General features: G+C 40.8%; 1 protein-coding gene across 2 annotated transcripts in view; it reads left to right on the top strand.

The window, feature by feature from the left end:
* Positions 1–256: 256 nt before the first annotated feature.
* Positions 257–20803, top strand: part of Vit (vitrin) — a 110148-nt gene continuing 89601 nt past the window's right edge. For both annotated transcript variants that reach the window (XM_047522679.1, XM_047522678.1), the window contains exon 1: positions 257–484. The gene's annotated coding sequence lies outside the window, so the exon portion shown is untranslated. The remainder of the gene's footprint in view (positions 485–20803) is intronic.

Here is a 20803-nt window from a genome sequence, read left to right as displayed (position 1 = left end):
CCTCTTCTTGAGTAGTTTTTAAAGCATATTAAAAAAAAAAAAAAAAAAAAAAACTTTTTCTATCCAACTTTTTCTGTCTTCTGCCTTCCAGAATATCTAATTGTGGAATTTGCTTACTGAAAATGTGTGCTTTGGGTTAGAAAAGAATATTTAGAAATCCTTTCACCAAAAAAGCAAGTGGGAGTGGAAATTTGAAAGAGGACCGCCTAATTCAGCACTAAAACCAGTGTGAGAAGCTGTGAGTGGTGTGTGTGTGTGTGTGTGTGTGTGTGTGTTACAAAATGCGCTTTTCAAAGGGCTGAGAGGTGGATGGGAATGTTTGCTTAGCTCCTCTGAGAAGAGAAAAGGTGCTTGGACCTTCTCTTGTTTCTTCTTTAGAATAATTTGGATGGGATTTGTGATGCTGAAAAGCTCAAAGAAAAAGGGAAAATCATTCTGTGTGGTGGAAAATTTTTGAAACAAATAGTTCCTTTCTTCAAACAAGGTACGTCTGATGAATTACTAAACTGTGCATATAGTTGCTTTCCATTCATTATTATAGAAATATAAAATGCATTTGTCACTGAGAAACTAGATTATATACCTTAACTAAGTGATCAGTCTGTGTCAATTTTAGTTTCAAGGGAGTTGGGATGGGAGAGGGTGGTAGCATCCTCATAAACAACTGATTATTTATATTTATATATGTTTATATGTTTATCAGTTATTAGTAAATTATGCTAAGATGTCAATATTAGGACAAAGTTTTCACTGTTCTTTTAAACCAACTTAATTATGGTTAAAAATAAGTTGAAAAGCATGACATTTGTGTAGAATTTTTAAGTAAGTTTTTCTTGCTTTTTTTCCAACTTTGCTCAACTGTCAAAACAATTTAACAACTCATGTACAATAGTGTATGCAAAAGCAGGGTGAGAAATGGGTACACAGATGCTAAATTAAAAGAGAAATTACTTCATGGGACTCTGGACTTCTCTCTTCAGGCAGATTTCAGTGGAATGTGGCTAGATGTGCAGTCCCTCATCTTGTTTACACTAGAGGTGTTTTCTTAGGCTGAATGCTTCTGCTACTGATAAGCCGAGAAGGGGCTAGCATTGTTAAGTCCACCAGTGTAGTTCGACTTTGCACAGGAAGACAGGATACAAAAATCTCTTTTTAAGCATGATTTGTGTCAAACCAGTATAAACATGAAATAAACGCCTGAAGCCCAGGTTAAACAGGATAAGATTGAATAATTGGACAGGATCCTTTGCTCCAGACAACCCATAGCATCTCTACCATCCCCAAACTGAGAGTGGAATTCAAGATTTTCTCGGGGTTTATTGTAAACATAAAACCAGGCAATCTTGGTTGTGGTGGTTGTTCAAAAAACTGTGTGTGCAAAGAAAATGGTATTTTGCCATTACGTTCTGTTGCAATAAATTTGGACGTTTGGGTGGTAAAGTTCTGAGGTTGTTTTTCCCTTGGTCTCTTGAAAGATGAAACGCCCCTAGAGCAAGACAAGATCAAAGGCTGTTTGTTTGTATATTTTCTCTGTGTGTGTGTTAGCTGCAAGAGGTAGCTGCCCCAGTAGGAAAGCTGGATGTGCCCATCTTTTATTTATTGAATTAAAGGCCCTTTTTTGTAAAAGGGCTTTTGACAAAGAACTGTAGGACTGCATTTTTCTGGCAATACACTACTTTCCCTGACTTATTTAAATGTCTCTTACACCTCACCCCTGAAAAGGAAATAGCTTAGAAACATTGGAAATGCTTAATATCTGTCCCGAAATAGTGTTTATGAATGGCATTTAGAAAATCTAATTATCTTTTCCATTTAAGTTACGGGTCGCATGAAGAATAGGTTCTTTCAAAGAAATTACAGCAGGTTTAAGAATGGTTTGTAAATAGCATCAGGAGGACAAAAATGCTTGTGCTGTTCTCAGCTGCAGTTCCTGTAAGACACATGGAATAGAGGAGAGCAGTGTGGTTTGATGTGATGTGCCAAACCAGGAGTCCTAAATTACAGGACCCGCTCTGCCACTGCCTAGCTGTGCTACCTCGGGAAAGGTGTGTGACATTTCTCGACTTTTTGTTTTCTGCTCTGAAAAATAGAAATTGCAAAGCCTGTACACCCTCTCTCCCAGGGTGGCCATGAGGCTTGATATTGATTCTCAGTTCCAACAGAGTTTTGAAACATGAAAACTTGTATAAAAATGTATTTTTCCCATATACTCAAAAAAAAAAAAATATTATATTGGGAGGAGTCATTGGTCTTACAATAAATGTTTCATATCCTCTGGATGTTCCCATTACATGTGCCCATGTTTGCAGCCAGGTCTTAGCAACTGAAGGTGCAGACAGAACACATGGTTCTGTTAGTCAGTGGAAGGGCATCTAACTGTGTGACTCTGGGCAGTGACTCAGCATGTTGGATCCTCATTTCCTCCTATATGAAATGAACAAGTTGGACGACATAGTCTGTAAATTCACTTCTCCATATGGGGTTCTAGGCACTGAGAATTCTTCAAACTCTAAACTGCCCAGGACAATTTTATTGTTGAGAATCTATAGATTACTAATTGAAGAAGTATCAAAGCAGGATTAGGGAATCTGTGATATGTTTTAAATATTATGTGCACCTAACTAAAGACTATAATGTATACAAAAAATGAATTTTAACCTAATTGTACTCTTCACAAGACAATTGAAGGAGATTCTGGTGTGTGAGTCTCTTGCTATGTATACATATGCATATAGGTATCTCACCATCGTGTACTAGGGACAGTGGCCCAAGTTCTATGATGATCTTCTTTCAGTTTTCTGGTGTATTTCTGTGATTGTCTGCATGAGCTCATGCCGAGATAATGTCAAATGTCTAAATTTATGGCCTTTCATGTGACGCCAAGACTAAATGTTGTTCCTAGATTATGGATTCTATGGAGGCTGTTCAGGCAGAGGCTTAAATGGGTTAACTTTAGCAAGTTACTCTAAAACTCTTTGGGCCTCGACTTTCTCATCCATACAAGGGGTCTATTAGCACCTACCTCATAGAGTAGTAGCAAAGGGCTTCAATCTGTGCCTGGCACACTATCAGCACCCAAATATTAGCACACAATTTCTTTACTATATGTGACTGGAACAAAGAACCCAGATCAACTGTGAAAACATTCACTTATAATCATTGTCAAGTTTCTAAACATCAAACCTTTGGATATGGAAAGCAAATAGATTTGTGAATTTCTGTGATATTAGCATAATTATTAGAGACTAGTTGCTAGTTCTTTATCCAGGGGATCTGAGCTAATCAGTCATTCAGCAAGTGATAAGCATGAGGCAGCTTCTCTGATGACTGTAATTTGAGAATGCCCAAAGCTCCCCCACAAGCTTGCTGCCTGAAAATGTCTCCTTCTGATCTACAAAAAGCAATGAAATTCTGAACCCCTGAGCACAGGACAAGAGAAAGAAACCACAACGAAGCTGCCACTGTATTACTGGCGTGGGCAGTCCTTAGGCAAGCTGCAGTGACACAACTTCTGTTTGTGCAGAAAACGTGTCCAGAGAGGAGTGAGAAACCAGGTGAAGTTGAGATAGACATCAGAAATGACTTTTGAGAGTGCTGGTCATTAAAATTTTAATTTAAAAAGAAGACACAAACAAATGTAAATCAGTCTGGGGTCACCTCAGTGAGTCCTGTTTGCAGACCACAAGGTGAAAGGTTGAAAGGCAAGGAAAACCCCAAGGCAAGTCCAGAGTCACATGTTCACAATGCAGCAAAGACTATTTTCGTTCTGTTTATTGCATTTTCCATGGTTACCTCATCTGTAAAATAAACAATTGTGGACACTGGCTTTAGAATTTGTTTTTAATCAGCTAGAAACCCTTTTGCTTCAACAGACAGCAAACCTAACAGAAACCTCAGAGACTATCTGAAACTCTCAGGACTGCTTGGCAAGGGCACACAGCAGGCACCAGATGAGGTTCCAGGGGAGCCACCTATAAAAACTACACAACATGTGGCAACTTGCACACGCAAACCCCACACACAAATGTCGTGTCTCGGCACAAATTCATGGCCGCATTCCAGTCATATCCTGCAGGACAAAGGTGATCCCAGGATCCTGGATGCCAAAATCCTTTCCTGAGTCAAATCGATAAGCCAGAATCTTGCAACACAGAAATATTAATTTCCTGTCATTTTCATTTAGAGAGTATTTTTATGTTTGTGTTTTATTCTGATCCTATAATGTAAAAGAAAGCATATTTAGATCCATTTCTAGTGCATATTTTTCACTGGATTTGTTTTTCAATTCTTGTTAAGAATTGAATACTAGATATCATTCTTCAACCATCTGGTCAATTGTACAACTACCTAGAAGCTTTTCATGACAATGGACTGAAGAGCCTTACAAATCACTGAGCAGAGGAAGAAGGGGCAAAAGTATGGAATTGTTCTCCTAAGTGTCTTAATCAATGGGGTCTACTATAACAGAATACCATAGACTGAATGGCTTAAACAACAAATATTTATTTTCCACAGTTCTGGGAACTGCAAGATCAAGGGGCTCAAAGAGTACTGTCTGGTAAGGGCCCACTTCCTGGTGCACAAAGGTCATCTTCTTATTGTGTCTCACATGCCAGAAAGAGTGAGAGAGTTTTCTGAGGTCCCTTTTATTTTTTTAAGACCATTTTTTTTTAAGAATTTCCGTTTTTTTTTTTTAACACTATTTAGTTTTGTATGTGGTGCTGAGGATCAAACCCAGTGCCTCATGCGTGCTAGACAAGCACTCCACCACTGAGCCACAATCCCAGCCCTTGAAGTCCCTTTTGTAAGGACACTAACCTCTTTCCACAAGGATTCCCCCTTATGAATTAATTACCTTCCAAAGGTTCCATTTCATAATACCATCACACAGGGGATTAGGATTCCAGAATATGAATTTTGGAAAGACACAAACATTCAGTTCATTGGGTCCTAGAATAATTTAGCCAAATAGCAGTCACAAATCCACATGTTCTTAGTCCATTTGGGCTGCTATAACAAAATACCATAGATGGGTGTTTTATACAACAGAAATTTATTTATATAGCACTAGAGGCTGAGAAGACCAAGATCAAGGCACCAACAGATTCTGTGTGTGGTGAGGGCCCACTTCCTGGTTCACAGATGACATGTTCTCTCTGCATCTTTGTGTAGTAGAAGGAGCAAGGGTCTCTCTGGTGCCTCTTTTATAAGGATACTAACTCCATGCATAGGGGCACTACCCTCACGACTTAGTTGCCTCCCAAAGCCCTACCTCCTAATTCCATAACCTTGGGAGTTATGAGTTCTAAATGTGAATTTGGGGTGGGGGGACACACACATTCAGACCATAATAAATTCCTTCACCAAGAAATCCAAGAGTCAAATCATGGCTAACCTTGAACAACATCTTATTGAGAAATTCAATTGGTTGTTTTACCTCTGTTAGTGTTTAAGTGGGCCACATTTTATCAGATGGTGGGGACAATGACGGTGATGATGGTGATGGTGACAGTGGTGTTTGTAATGATTAGCCACCATTCCAACAAAAGCATATGAACTCCTTTTCATATATTAACCCATTTAATCCTAAAGGCAAACATGTGGGTGGGCTTTACTAATTTCATTATACAGATTAAATAAAAAAAACTGAGGCAATGAGAAGTTAGTTAAGTTGTCTGAGGTCACGCAGCTAGTTAGAGAACTCAACTTTAAATCCAAGAAGCCTAATTCCAAACTCACATTCTTAAATATACATGGTCCTGGTTTTTCTGTCACTATACCAAATTAATCTTTGCCAGCCTGAAAACAGTGTTCAAGCCAAGTCAAATTTCTAAGAAAAATATCCTTTCTTGCAAGTAGAGACACTTCAGTAATAAGAATGGAGGAGACTGGAGAAAGGAATTCACAGGAGATTGCGGGGGTAGTTATTTCTGTCATTCTTGGATAACCTCCTGGTTTTAGAATCACTTCCCAGGTGTGTAAGGGGGATCTATCTCTGAGCAGGGGGAACCCGAGGAGCCTTCATCATGAAGCCCTCTGGGTGGCATGTCTTTAGAAGGTTTCCTTTATCTTCACGGAGGGTAAAGTCAGCAGCTTGTCACAGAAAAAATCATACTTCCTCATGACTCAAACTGCAGCAGAAAATCACTATCCCTGATAAGGGTCTGTACAGGGACAAGACTGCAGGAAAATTTCTCAAATTCTTTCCCTCAGTTGGAGGAAGGCTAAAGTTTTGTGTGGACATGTGGCAAAAATTCATAAAAATCACCCTTCAGGCAATTCTGCATTTTTTTCTTCTTAGACTCAAAAGGAAAGAAAAAAAAAAAAAAAACTATTCCTGGGGGGAGAATCCTACCTATAGTTTCCAAGGGATCAGGCCACTGGCATCTTAATGCTAAGTGAATTCCCTCTTCTGGGTTCCTTTGTGTCCCAGACAGAGAAAACATGCTTTGGACATAAAGGCACAAGTCAACTTGCCCAGACTGGCTTTGCAAATCTGTGTTCCAAAAGGTAAAAGGAGTTTGGGAAGCAGAGATAATAGCATTCATCTGCAGCAACCACAAGTATTTATTGAGCCACCCCCAGGTGCCGTTAACTATTCTGTGTACTCAGGGAGTAGAATGAACAAAACAGCTTCCATTTCCCTAGAGCAGCCATACTGGGTCACCTATGTGACCCACAGGGGACACTTACTAGAAAAACATTTGGAAGCAGCCTGGTGGTGGTAGGGGCTGTGAAAAAAGGTAAGAAAGGAAGATAAGGGGGCTACAGGAAGCAGTGAGATGGCGGTGGTCATTTGCACTGCATGATTAGATAAGGGTCTGATAAAGAGATATTTAAACAGAGAGGTGAAGGAAATCAGGGTGTGACCTATGTGTGTCCTTGGGCAGAGCATTCCAGGCTGGGAATGGAGCCAATGCAGAGGCCCTGAGCAGACCCATACATGGTATCTGGAGCTGAATGAGGAGGACAGGTGGGATCAAGGGCGAACATTGGACAAGCAGACACAAAGAATGTCCTCCCAGCACCCCTTAATATCCCCCCAAAATCCCCTACTAATATCCCCTACTGCCCTCTCACACACTGTCTCTGGGGCAACTCTCTCTCACCTCTGTCCTGGATGAAATCCGGCTAGGTCCCTTAATATTTCAAGCCATGCTCAGTGTTTTTAAAAATAACTAGATTTATATTCTACCTGACACAGTCTCACTGTAGCCATTAACACGAATATACCAGCAGGCACTACTAAAAAACGTGTTTAGAGTTTGGAGCTTCATCCTCCTCATCCAGGTTTGCTTTCTGATGTCTGAATTCTCTTTCTCCTGCTTTTTGCCTTTACCTATCTTACCTTGACTTCTAACAGTGGTCTCTTCATGCCCAGAATTGAAGTGGGTACAGAGAAGCCAGGCAAAAGTGACAGAAAGGCCTGGCTAGGCACGGCTATGAGCTGGCATCCAGGATTCCTGAGCTTGGCAGAGTTTATAGCTACTTCTTGTTGGCACTGCTATGGGTTCTTGGCAGATGCCCCCACTTCACGGGGAATTCCTTACCTGTAGTTCTGTAGATGCTGTTGAATAAATTTGCTCCGGCTCAGGGTTTGCTATTCCTTCCTCCACCCCTGAGCAACAGGCATCCTGTGTCCAGCTGCTTTTTGCTACTGTCTGCTTAGTCCTCCGCGCTGCTGACTGGGGCAAGAGCTAAAGCCACCAGGTTCAGACTCTCAGCAGGGAGTCTCATGTGCCACAAGTTCTTCCCCTCTTCTGTAGAGAACTGAATCACGAGTCTGACACCAGTCTACTGTGTCGCAAGCCCACAGGATACAACCATGTCAAATGGACTTCCTTGGCATCCAAACTGGATTTCCAAAACAGGTAACAAGACCCAGAATCCCTGACTGACTAGCTCCCTCAGACTGCATGACAGGTTATAGAAACTGAGAGGGGCACTCAGAGCTGAGAGAGCAAGGGGTTCTATAGGAAAGGATGTTGGCATTTTCCTTCTTTCTACCTCCTACCCAGATTGGGGAGGGGAGCTGGTGGTTCCCTCACTCTCACCCTGCTTTAGGGAACAGTGAGAGGAGCTTCAAGGAGATGACCTTGGAACATGGAAGTAGTTGGCACAAGGCCTCAGCAGGAACTGAGACAAAGGATCATCCCATTGTAACATTCCATCACACTGTCAATGACAATACACTCGAATGCTTATTTAGATGTCTTATGTAGTGCCTGGTTACACTTTAAAATGTGCCTGTACATCACTTTAACATTTGTGAGGGAGAGAGTGCTATCAGTGTAGATCCCAAAAAGACTCTTGGAAAAAATCTCTTCAGCCCAGTGCAGTGGTGCACACCTGTAATCCCAGGAGGGATTACAGCTCAGAGGGATTGTAGCTCAGGAGGCTAAGGAAGGAGGATCTCAAGTTCAAAGCCAGCCTCAGCAACTTAGGGAGGACCTAAACAACTTAGCAAGACCTTCTCTCAAAAAAATAAAGTGGGTTGGGGATGGGTTCAATCCCCAGTACCAAAAAAAAAAAAAAAAAAAATTTTTTCTTGACCTTATAACTGAAACAACTGTATTATATAATGTATATATTTCACAGTCTGCAACTTAACTATGGTCAACCAACTTTTTCAAAAAGCCTATAATACACCCATCAAGGTAAAAAGGAAGATGAACCTATCCCACAGAGAAATCTGGGAAAAAGAGGAATCTAATGGTGGTAAGTGTTTGAGCTCAGAGATGGAATTCTGATTTAGCTCCAAATTCATCCTATAACCTTGGATGAGCCAATTTACTGCTTTGAAAAAGTGGGCATGATGGTTCTTACCTGATAGGAGTACCATGATAATAAATAAGATCACACATGTACAGTGTGAGCATTCAGTAAATGATAGCAGATGCTGTTACTGGAGTGGACTCTAAACTTCTAAAACCTTCCATGAAGAGCTGGATGCAGGGGTGTACACCTGTAGTCCCAGCTACAGGAGACGGAGGCAGGAGGATCACATGAGTCCAAGAGTTGAGGTCAACCCAGGCACATAGAATCCATCTCAAAAAAAGGAAAAGAAAGAAAAAAGAAGGAAGAAAGGAAGGAAGGAAATTTTCCATGAAGAGCAAAAGGACCAGTCCCATCTCATTTAACAGACCACGGAACAGCTGTGTCGAATTGTCAGGAGACCCATGCAGGAGTGTCTGAAGGGTCCTTCAGAGCGAGAAACGGTCCCCAGGAAGGGTTCCGGAGTCAGCCTGGGTGGCTCCTCTTGAAGAGATTGGTCTCTTGCTTCTAAATGACTCTGCTTCTGCTGGTCCAGAACTTGGTCCCCCACAGCCCTCAATTCCTCCACCGCAGTCACTCCTCCACAATCCTCCACACCCTCCACTTTCCCCAAGCCTCTGGTTGCTGGGATTCAAGAATGTGCTTTGACCCCTAACCCCACGTCTGTCTCTGGGCAGCTAGGGAAAAGCTGGAACCCTGTCATCTGAGAGGAACCCATTCTTTACCAAGAGGCAGACAGGAAGGCACGGACCCTGCAGACACACCCTCAGCTTCTTATCTCAGCTGGGAAGCTAGGCCGGACCTGAAAATGTTTTTAAAAACTGTGCTTCAGAATTGAAGGCAGACCAAAAAGTACAGAGTGTCCACTCTCCTCCAGGCTCCAGGGATCACAGTTAAATTGAACCAGATACCTAGCTCCAAATTCACAGTAGATGGTCTTTGGCAATCACAAACCTCCAAGCCCCAGGGGAAGAACTTGCTGGGAGGAGGCAGAGCTAATCCAGTGTCAAACACATTAGGGAAAGAAGTTTCTGATGAAAGGAATCCATCTTCCAAAGCTCCATGAGAATCTTTTAAACTGTGCACGGTTTCCAGGGTAACCCGAAGAAACAATCCTGGCCCACCTCACCTCAGAGGTCCTTACTGGTCTTTGTGCCCCCTCCATTAGCCGGGATGAATAACTCCTGGGAGGAGTCCTATAGAGGGGCATGCTTGCAAACCCAGCATTTTTTCCCCACTGGCAATATAAGATCTAAACTACCACTTCAGAAATGTAATTACTGTTTGCAGTCCCCTAGAAATCACTATTGGTCAAAGCCTTTGTGGATGTGGTAAGCATTACCATATGTCAGGTTCTTAACGAGGTACAAAATGATGGTCTGAAACACACACACCAAAAAAGGCTTTCCCTTTTGGTTTTCTGGCACGGGCATGTACCAGTCATTGGACACATGGATGAACTCTTTAATCCACCCAGTGCTTATCAGTGAGTGTCTTTCCTATAGGATTTTCTCTGACTATATGTAGTGATCAAATGTGATCCTAGAGAAAGGAAAAAGAAAATCCATGAATAGTTCACACTCTATCATCCAAAAAGTGCAGATGATACTTATGGGAAGGTCCTAGATGGGAACAGCAGTAAACATAATGTTCCCATAAATACATTGGGAAATAAACATTCTCACAAATCAGTTTTTCAACCCTGGGGATATTGACATGTTGTCCTGGGCAATTCCTTGTTGCCGGAGGGGCTGGCCTGTGTGCTACAGGATGTGAACCTGTACCCCTGCCCTCTACCTCCTAGATGCCAGTCAAATCTGTATCCCCCACTCCCACCCAAATGTGACATCCAAAATGTCTTCAAAAATTGTCACATGTCCCCTGGTTGTGAACTACCGTCATTAGAATGGAAAAACTCCACAGCAATATCTGACAGTATAGTTTCAAGGTCATCCACTCCCGTTTTTCACTCCCAGAGCATCCTGAACCTTCTCAGGGGCTGCGGCCTCTGACAGGATCCCTTGCCACACCTCTTCCCAGAATTCCGTGCGGCCTCTCTAGGGACCCCCTGTTTTTGTCTTTTGACCAAAATACAGCCACATGTGTCCTTTCCGCTTAAAATGCTTTCATTTTACTACTCATCATTTTGGGAAACAGGACATTACTAAAACAACAAACATGGAAAAGGTTTTAATCAAAGCTGTAGGGAACAGCAACCGACCCAAACTGGCTCAAGTGAAAGGGCCCAGAAACATCTACGTCATGCACAGGAGGCCAGGTCCAGCTGGACCTCCTTCAGACTGGAAATGGGATCTGGGAAGTGGCCAGAAGCTAAGGCGTCCGCCCTCCCGTTGTCTCCAGGGCGCACGCCCCGCCTCCTCCCGGTCCCTGTCCTGTCCTGTCCTGTCTTATTCAGGGCCTCGCAGGCTCTGTGGCCCTGCACGCACGCTTCTCAAGACTTTCAGAGTTCCAATTCTAAAGTCCCAAGGGAGATCTTGATTGGCCTGAGGTATCTTTTCTTGTTAGATTATAGGCTTTTGAGCAGCTGAGTCACCTAAATTTCAGTGAGTGTTCTTTGCATCTGACTATATTTGAGTTACTTCCTTCAGGGATCTCTGGAGATTGAAGTTACAGATCTAAACAGGCTTTGTAAAGTGAAAAATGCTTTATATGAATGAGTGGGATTTTTTTTTTAACAATATGAGGTAATAAATCCTGGACTGATTGAAAGATACAATAAAGGCCATGTGAGAAGTCTGATGTATTAGAAAGAGCACAATATTAAGAGGAGGAAGATCCAGGCTGTATGACCTTGGGCAAGTCCCTTTGCTGCTCTGAATTCTAGGAACTGTAATGCTCATTTTACCTCCTCAAGGAGCCCTTGGGTGGTTCAGATGAGAAGGCTCAGGTGGTTTATTAAGAAATCACTGCAGACTCTGATATAAATCTATACTATTAGAGTCTTCTCTAGTTAAAACCACTGTATGGGCAAGTCACCTGGAAGGGAATTTTTCTTTCTTTTCTTTTCTTTTTTTTTTGTATTTTGTTTTATTTTATTTTTATTTTTATTTTTTGGGTACCAGGGATTGAACTCAGGGGCACTCATCCATTGAGTCACACCTTGCAACTGAACCACACCCTCAGCCCTATTTTGTATTTTATTTAGAGACAGGGTGTCACTGAGTTGCTTAGCACCTCCCTTTTTGGAAGGCTGACTTTGAACTTGCTATCCTCGCGCTGCGGCCTCCCAAGCTGCTGGGATTACAGGTGTGCACCTCTGCACCCGACATTTTAATTTGTTTTTAATCTGTAATATTCTTTTTCCCCATATGTATATTGGTGCATTACAATTATACATAATAGTGGGCTTTGTTGTTATATATTTGTATATACACACAATATGAAAATATACTTTGGTCAGTATTGTTCCCCAGGATTACCTGTTTCCCTCTCCTCCTCCTTCCCTGGGGCCTTTCCTCTCTTCTACTGATCCCCCTTTGATTTTCATGAGAGCCCAACCTCCATCTTTCTTTTCCTTTTCCTTTCTAGCTTCCACATATAAGGGAAAACACATGACCCTTGACTTTCTGATTTTGACTTATTTCACTTAACATAAAGTTCTCAAGTTCCACCCATTTTCCTGCAAATGACATAATTCCATTCTTCTTTATGTCTAAGTGAAACTCCATTGCATGTATATAGCACATTTTCTTTATCCAGTGATTCTTTGAGAGACGCCTAGACTGGTTCCATAATTTAGTTACTGTGAATTGTCCTGCTCTCCATATAAATGCATACATTACTGTATTATACTGACTTTAACTATTTAGGATACATACTAAGGAGTGGATCTTATGGTGGTTTCATTTCTGATCTTTTGAGGAAGCTCATTATTGATTTCCGTAGTGGTTGTGCTAATTTGCAATCCCACCAAGAGTGTAAAAATGTTTGTTCCTTTTCCCCGACATCCTTGCCAGCGTTTATTATTATTTGTGTTCTTGATGGTTGCCATTCTAAGTGAAGAAAGATGAAATTTTAGTGTAGTTTTGATTTACATTTCCCTAATTGCTAAAGATGCTGAACACTTTTTAAATATATTTGTTGGCCATTTGTACCACTTCTTTTGAGAAGCATCTGTTTAATTCATGTGCCCACTTATTAATTGAATCGGGTTTTTTTTGGTGGGCAATTTTTGAGTTCTTAATGTATTCAAGATATTAATACTCTGTAGGAAGAGGAGCAAGCAAAGATAGACTCCCAATCTGTAGGTCATCTTTTCACATTCTTAACTGTTTCCTTTGATGCACAGAAGAATTTTAACTAGATATCATCCCATTTATTAACTCTTGGTATTATTTCCTGAACTTTAGGGATTCTATGAAGGAAATCGTTGCCCATACCTATATGTTGGAGTGTTGACCCCATGGTTTCTTCTAGAAGCTGCAAAGTTTATGACCTAACTCTTAGGTCTTTGATCTGTTTTGAGTTGGCTCTTTTGCAGGGTAAGGGATAGGAATCTACTCTCATTCTTTTAGATATGGATTACCAGTTTTCCCAGCACCATTTGATAAAAATGCTATCTTTTCTACAATGTTTTTGGTGCCTATGTCAAGGATCAGCTGACTATCTGTGTGGGTTTGTCTCTGTGTTTTCTGTTCTGTTCTGTTCTATCAGTCTACGTGTCCATCTTTATACAAGTACATGCAGTTTTTGTTATTATAGTTCTGTAGTATAATTTGAAGTTGAGTATTGTGATGCCTCCAGCATAGCTTTTGGGTTTAGAATTGCTTTGGCTATTCTGGGTCTTTTTTTCTTTCAAATGAATTTTAGGATTTTTTCTTTCTTTTTTTTTTTTTTTTTTTTTCTGTGAATAACACTATGGGTATTTTGATGGGTATTTCATGGAATCTGTATTGCTTTTGGTAACATGACCATTTTAATCAGGGAGGTCTTTTACCTCTCTGGTAGATTTATTCCTAGATGGGTTTGTTGTTGTTATTGTTGTTGTTGTTGTTGTTTTGTTTTGTTTTGGGCTTTTGTTAATGGGATTGTTTTCTGATTTCCTTCTCAACAGATTCATTATTGGTATATAGAAAAGCTGTTGGGTTTTTATGCTGATTTCATAACCTACTACTTTGCTGAAATTGTTTATTGGTTCTAACAGTCTTCTGGTGGAGATTTTTGGATCTTCTAAGTATAGGATCATATCATCTGCAAATGATAATTATACCTTCTCCTTTCCTATTTTTATTTTATCCCTTTTATTTCCTTCTCTTGCCTAATTCCTCTGGCTAGAATTTATAGCACTATATTGAATAAGAGTAGTGAGAGTAGACATCCTTGTCTTTTTCTGGATTTTAAAGGAAACGTGTTCATTCATTATAATATTGACTCTGAGTTTGTTATACATGTCTTCATAAAGTTGATGTAAATTTCTTCAGTTCCTAGTTTGTTTAGTGTTGTTTTCTTTTTTTTTTTTTTAATCATGAATGGGTGAAAATTTTTGTCAAAGGTTTTCTCTACATCTATTGAGGTGACAATGTGATTTTTGTCAATTCTATTTATGTGGTGAATTATATTTATTGATTTGTGTAAGTCAAACCATCTTTGCATTCCCTGAGTGAAACAAACTTGATCGTGATATACAATCTTCTTAATATGTTGTTGAATATTATTTGCTAATATTTAAAAAAATTTTGTATCTGTGTTCATCAGGGATATTGGTCTGTAGTTTTCTTTCAGTGTTCTGTCCTTATCTGGTTTTAGTATCAGTGAATGAATTTAAAAGTGTTTTACCACTTTATAGTTTATGAATAATTTGAGGGGCATTGGCATTAGTTCCTCTTGAAAGTTGTGATAGAATTCAACTGAAAATCCATCTTGTCCTGGGCTTTTCTTGTTGGAAGACTTTTTATTACTGCCTCTATCTTATTGCTTTTTATTGGTTTGTTTTCTATATCCTCTTGGTTAGTTTTGGCAGATCATATGTCTCTACAAATGTATACATTTCTTTTAAGTTTTCCAATTATGAAGTATAAGTTTTCAGAGTAGTTTCTGATGATTTCTGCATTTCTGCAATGTCTCTGGTGATTTCTTCTTTTTCATCTCTAATTTATGAAGTTGGTCTTCTCTTTTGGTTAGTTTGGTTAAGGATTTATCTTTCTTGTTTATCTTTTTAAAGAATCAACTCTTCGTTTCATCACTCCTTTATATTTTTTATTTTCTATTTTATTGATTTCAGTTCTAATTTTAATTATTTCCTTCCTTCAACTGGTTTTAGAATTGGTTTGCTCTCATTTTCTAGGACCTTGAGATACATCTTTAGGTTATTTAGGATATTCCAGATTTTCTCATGTAGGCACTCATAGCTATAAAGTTTCCTCTTAGACTCATATTCATAGTGTCTCAGAGGGTCTGGTATGTTGTATCACTATTCTCATTTGATTTTAAGAAATTTTTAATTTATTCCCTGATTTCTTCTATTATCCATTCATCATTCAAAAGTGTATTGTTCAATCTCCATGTGTTTTTATAGTTTCTGTAGTTTTTATTGTTGTTGATTTCTAATTTCATTCCATTATGATCAGAAAGGATACAAGAAATTGTATCAATTTGTTTGTATTTTCTAAGAGTTGTTTTGGGGCCTAAAATATGACCTATTTTGGAGAAGGTTCCATGAGCAGCTGAGAAAATTTTGAATTTGACTAATGTTCAGTGAAATATTTTATAGATATGTTAAGTCCATTTGATTTATAATAGTTTTTAGATCTGAAGAGTCATTATTGAGTGTATGTCTGAATGACCTATTTATGGGTGAGAGAAGTGTGTTAAAATCACCCAGTATTATTGTACTGGGGTCTGAGCCTTTAAATTATATAATTCAGCGCACCAATATTTGGGCATAAATATTTATTATCATGATATCTTCTTGTTGGATTGTTCACTTTACCAGTATGAAGTGACCTTTTTTGTCTCTTCTGATTAAATTTGGCTTGAATCTGCTTTTTTGGATTTGAGAGTAACTACTCCTGCTTGTTTTGGGGCTCCATTTGCATGGTATATCAATTGTGAAAAGAAAATTTATTATCTTACATAACAATAATACAGAGGTGGGCCCAGCCTCCAGGCACAAGACAATCAGAGGTCTAACTCCACTACTCTGTGATTTTCCAGAGTGTCTTTATCCTTTTTATGTCAGTTTTTTCCTCAGTCTGCATTTTCTCATGTTCTCAAGATGCTTGCCAACAGACCTCAATCAACCTACTCCCTCAGTCATTTCCAACAAGAGGGAATCTGTCACCAAAAACCAGAAGATTAAAGTCTTTATTTTGATTGGTTATAACTCAGGACCCAATCCATCTGGACTAATAACTAGTACTGGTTGAGCATCACTTATCCAATATGTTTGGGAGCAAAAATCTTTCCAATTTTGGATTTTATTAGATTCTGGAATATTTCCATTTACATAATAATATATTTGGGGGATAGTATTCAAATCTAAACACAAAATGCACTTATGTTTTATGCACACCTATACACATGAGTTGAAGATAATTTTATACAACTTTTTAATAATTTTGTGCCTGAGACAAAGTTTCATGGTATGAAATTTTCCACTTGTGGTCATGTCAGCATTCAAAAATTTTCAGATTTTGGGGCATTTCAGATTTTTTCATTTTTGGATTAGGGATGCTCCACCTATAATAATCACCTGGACAGAGCTCTTGGGTAGGCCCAAGCCTAAGTTCCCCAATCATCAGAGGAAAGTGTTTAACCATCTTTGGTTCAGACTCAGATTCAGAATATACCCTGAGACCTGGAATGGACCAGTTTCCTCTGAGTCCCCTGGCTGCTGTGAAAGTCAGTTTTCCATTGCTATAAACAAAATACCTGACAAGAACAATTTAGCAGAAGAAAGGTTTATTTGCATTTGTTTACATTTCAGAGTTCTCAGTCCATGGTCAACCATCCCCATTGTTCTGAACCTTGGTGGAGCAGAACCTCATGACACAAGTGTGTGGTTGAAGAAAGTTGCTCAGCTCATGACAGCCAGGAAGCAGAGAGTGAGAGCAAGTAGTCAGTGACAAGATGCAATATCAAAGGACACAGCTCTGGTGACCTTCTTCCTCCAGACGCACCCTTCCTGCCTACAGTTACCACCCAGTAATCCATTCATTTTATTAATCCATAAAGAGGATTAATCCATTGATGCAGTTACAGCTCCCATAACATAATCTCTTTACCTCTGAACATTGCTGCACTGGCTAATACATGAGATTTTGGAAGACATTAATGATCTAAACCATAATGGCTACCTTCATTTGTACCAAATAGGGGTTTTGATAGGAACGGGGAGGGGGATTGGGAATGTATACTCTGTGTAAGCGATCAATAGCGTCTCATCCAGGTAGCCTAGCCCAGTTGTTATAGCTTGGATCTGGTATGTCCCCCCAAAAGCTCATCTGTGAAAGTCTTGGTGCAGAGGTAGGGCTTCAAGGAAGTGATGAAATCATGAGGGCTCTGACTCACGGAGTAATCCATTTGATGATTAATGATTTGAATGGACCTCTGGAAGGTGATATAGGAAGGTGAGGCATCAGAGGAAGCAGATCACTGGGAGTGTGTCCTTGGTGACTATACCTTGTCCCCAGCCCTTCTCTCTCTCTCTCTCTCTTTTTCTCTCTCTCTCTCTCCCTTTCTCTCTCTCCCCTTCCTGGTTGCTATGAACTGAGCAACTTTCCTCCACCAAGCCCTTCTGCCATGATATCTCTGTCTTGGAGCCAACCAACCGTGAATGGACTGAAACCTCTGAAACCAGGAGCCATAATAAATCTTTCCTGCTCTAAGTTGTTCATGTCACATATTTTGGTGACAGTAACAAAAACCTGACTATCACAGCAGCACATCTTCAAGTAGCCTTATGCATTCTTAGGAGCCAACTTATGAAAAAAGGCAAAATTTTCCCTACCGAAGAAATATAGACGGGAAGAACTAAAAGAGAAGAAAAATCAGGAAAGAAAGAAAGACTACTATCCTGTCTGGCTTTTTTCTTTTTTTCTCTCTCCTTCACAGAATCCTCAGGGATTATAGTAACTTTGAGGTGGCTGCTGGTGTCAGGGCAACAGGAAATGCAGTGTTTCAGACCTAGTCCAGAGAAATATGATCCATGTAAAGTTTATATGCAGATTGAGGCCACCCCAACATTGCACAGAACCCATCTAGTGCCAGCCTCCCCTTCCCATCCCCATCAGACCCACCCACATCCGTCAACAAGTGGCGGAGGATTTACAGTCAGGCAGAGATGAAGAAAGCAAGGCTGCAGATGTGGCCTATCCCCACTCAGAGATGTCTGTCCTCAAGGGATTTTTGGCATTTTGGAAATAAAGCACAAGCTTCTCATAACTATTAAATGTTTCCAGATGGATACTGGCTCTTTCCACCTCGTGGACACGGTATGCTTGGGTGCTCCCCCATGCAGCTTCCTAGATTAGACAAACACCAACATTAACATAAATCCTACACGTCCACCAGGGCAGATTTTTTCCAAGTGAGTGGCTGAAGTAGGCCTCTAGGGGGCTTATTAAAAATGATGAATGCAAAAATAATTCTTAAGCCTTCCATGTCTCCCCATTGCCTAAAGGATCAATCTCACATTCTTCAGGCATGACATTCAAGGCCGACAAGGCCCCTTCCTTCCTCTCTAGCAGGCTCAGTCCTCTCCGCGCCTGGCTGAGCAACTCCCAGTTCCTGAAGCTCCTCTGTCCCCAGGTCCTGTCCTTTCCTCACCCATCTGTCATTGTTTTCCAACCTGCCAGTTTAATAAATTCAAGCCCCCCTGAGTCCCTGCCCCCACGGCCCGTGTGTCATTCACCCTCCTGGCCTTCATGGTGCCCTCAACAGCAGAGGGTTTCGATAATGGCTGCACAGTGGAGCCTCTGGGGAAGCCGTAAAGCAATGTTGATACCACCGCAGTCCAATTGAATCAGAACGCAAGTGAAGTGTATTTGCCTGTCATGGACCAGCTGTGGCCAGTGCAGGAGCGCAGGGCTTGGGGACTGGGAGTGTCGGCTTGAATCCCCTCGTCGTCTTTCCAGCCTTGTGAGCTTGGGCAGCGTCCCTGAACTCTCTGCTTCCGATTCCTAACCTTGACTCAGTCCTTCACCTGCCACAGACCTCACTTTACCTTTCAAGTGGGAACTCTAACCCAAGCCTCCACACCCCGCACAGGTTTACCGTGAAGAACAAACTCGTGTTTGTTCCTCTTCTCAACAAACATGAGTGGTTGCAAAAACTGTCAAGCGCTAGTCCCGTTTAGAAACTCAACAAGAGAAACAAAAGGAGCCTACACTTCAAAAATGCACTTGGAGTTTCCTTATTTAAATCGCCATGAAGAGCAACGTAAGATACTATTATGATTCATTAGCAACTTCCTCTCAGCTAACTCTGGGCAATGAGATCTAATTAAGCTGTCTACACTGATCTACTTAAAGTAATGTATATTTTTCTTTCACAACCAGGCTTCATGGGTCTCACCAGAACTTCATATTCAGGATTCCTTATATTACATCTCAAGGAGCAATCCATAAATTCATGAATCATTAACAGATTCTTTTGGAAGTTGCTATTGTTTGGTTTTTGTTAGAACCCCGGTGAGCACATGAGGGATTAGGGTTCCTCCATTTCTGTGGCCTCTACAGCTCCATGACATGGAACCACCTGCAGAAATGGCCTGACGATGCTGAAAGCAGTCCTGGTTTCCAGCCTCTGGGAAGTTTGAGAAATGGTTTGAATTTTTTTCACCCATTTCAAAGGCACATTTATGTTTTTAGTGTATGCATAAGTGGACCAAAGAAGGAGAAAAATTGCAGTGGCGAGGAAGAAACCCAAAACATTCTGGTTCCAAGACCTGTATGATTCTGGTCCCTTTCCACTGCTGCTGAGTTATTGTACTTGGGTGATAATTCCTCTGAGGTTGGAGAGTTTCCTGGAATCTAGTTGGTCATTATCCGTCCATCCCAGCCTGTAAAGGTTATGTCCATTGTGGCTTCTAAAGTTGCAGGGCAGCTCTGAAAGCACTCCTCTCTGCTCTTCATCTTCCTTTTGGGTTTGTCGTTGGCTATCGACAATGCTTTATTAACTGATTTTTATTATCAATAACTCACATATCATAGAATACACCTTCTTCAGTGTATGATTTAGTAACTGTAGTGTATTTACAAGATTGCCCTCCCTTTGTTTTGTTTCCTACCTCCCATCCTACCCTAGGAAAAGAGTTGAGCCCTCAGTGCTTACATGTTGATCCAATGTGTATTCTCTACATACCTAAAATATCAAATCAAAATCCCTGCCCTCATGCAATTTGCATTCTGGTGGGGACACAACAGTGGACAGATAAAAGAAGTAAATTATAGAGTATGTTGGAAGTGATAAGTGACATGAAGAAAAAGATAGTGGGAAAAGGATAGGATATACCTGTTGGTGGCAGGCAAGAGGGTGATTATGACTTTAAATTGGGTGATTAGGGAATATCTCATAAGAAGTTGATTTTTAAGAAAGGACTGGGAAGAAACAAGGGAGCAAGTCATACACTCATCTGGGGAAACAGCATCCAGGCAGAGGAAACAGTAGCAGTACAAGAAGCTCGGAGACCCTGAGGTCAGAGGCATGTTCTAGAAAGAGCCAAGAGGTCAGAGTGGCCGGGGCTTCCTAGGTGATAGGAATGGGAAATGAGGTCAGAAAGACTGATAGTCGCCAAATCCAGTAGGGTCTAGTGGGTTTGTAGAGACTTTGACTTTTCTTCCTAGTAAGGTGGGTAGACAGGCAGCATTCTTAGCAGAGGGCGCTGTGACTGGACTGGACTGAAGGAGGCAGCCTAATGAGGAGGCTAACACAGTCCAGGTGGCCAGGCTGTGACCTGGAGCAGGCAAAGATGATGGAAAATTGTCAGGTTCTGGGTGTGGTATGAACAAACGCAGAGCAACAAACCTGGCCACAGAGAAGACGTGAGGTGAGGGAGAGAGGAGGAAGG

Source organism: Sciurus carolinensis, chromosome 13, assembly GCF_902686445.1.
Source record: "Sciurus carolinensis chromosome 13, mSciCar1.2, whole genome shotgun sequence".
NCBI classification, from domain to species: Eukaryota; Metazoa; Chordata; class Mammalia; order Rodentia; family Sciuridae; genus Sciurus; species Sciurus carolinensis.
Note: the sequence above shows the minus strand (reverse complement) of the source record. Positions and strands in the feature narration are given on the sequence as shown.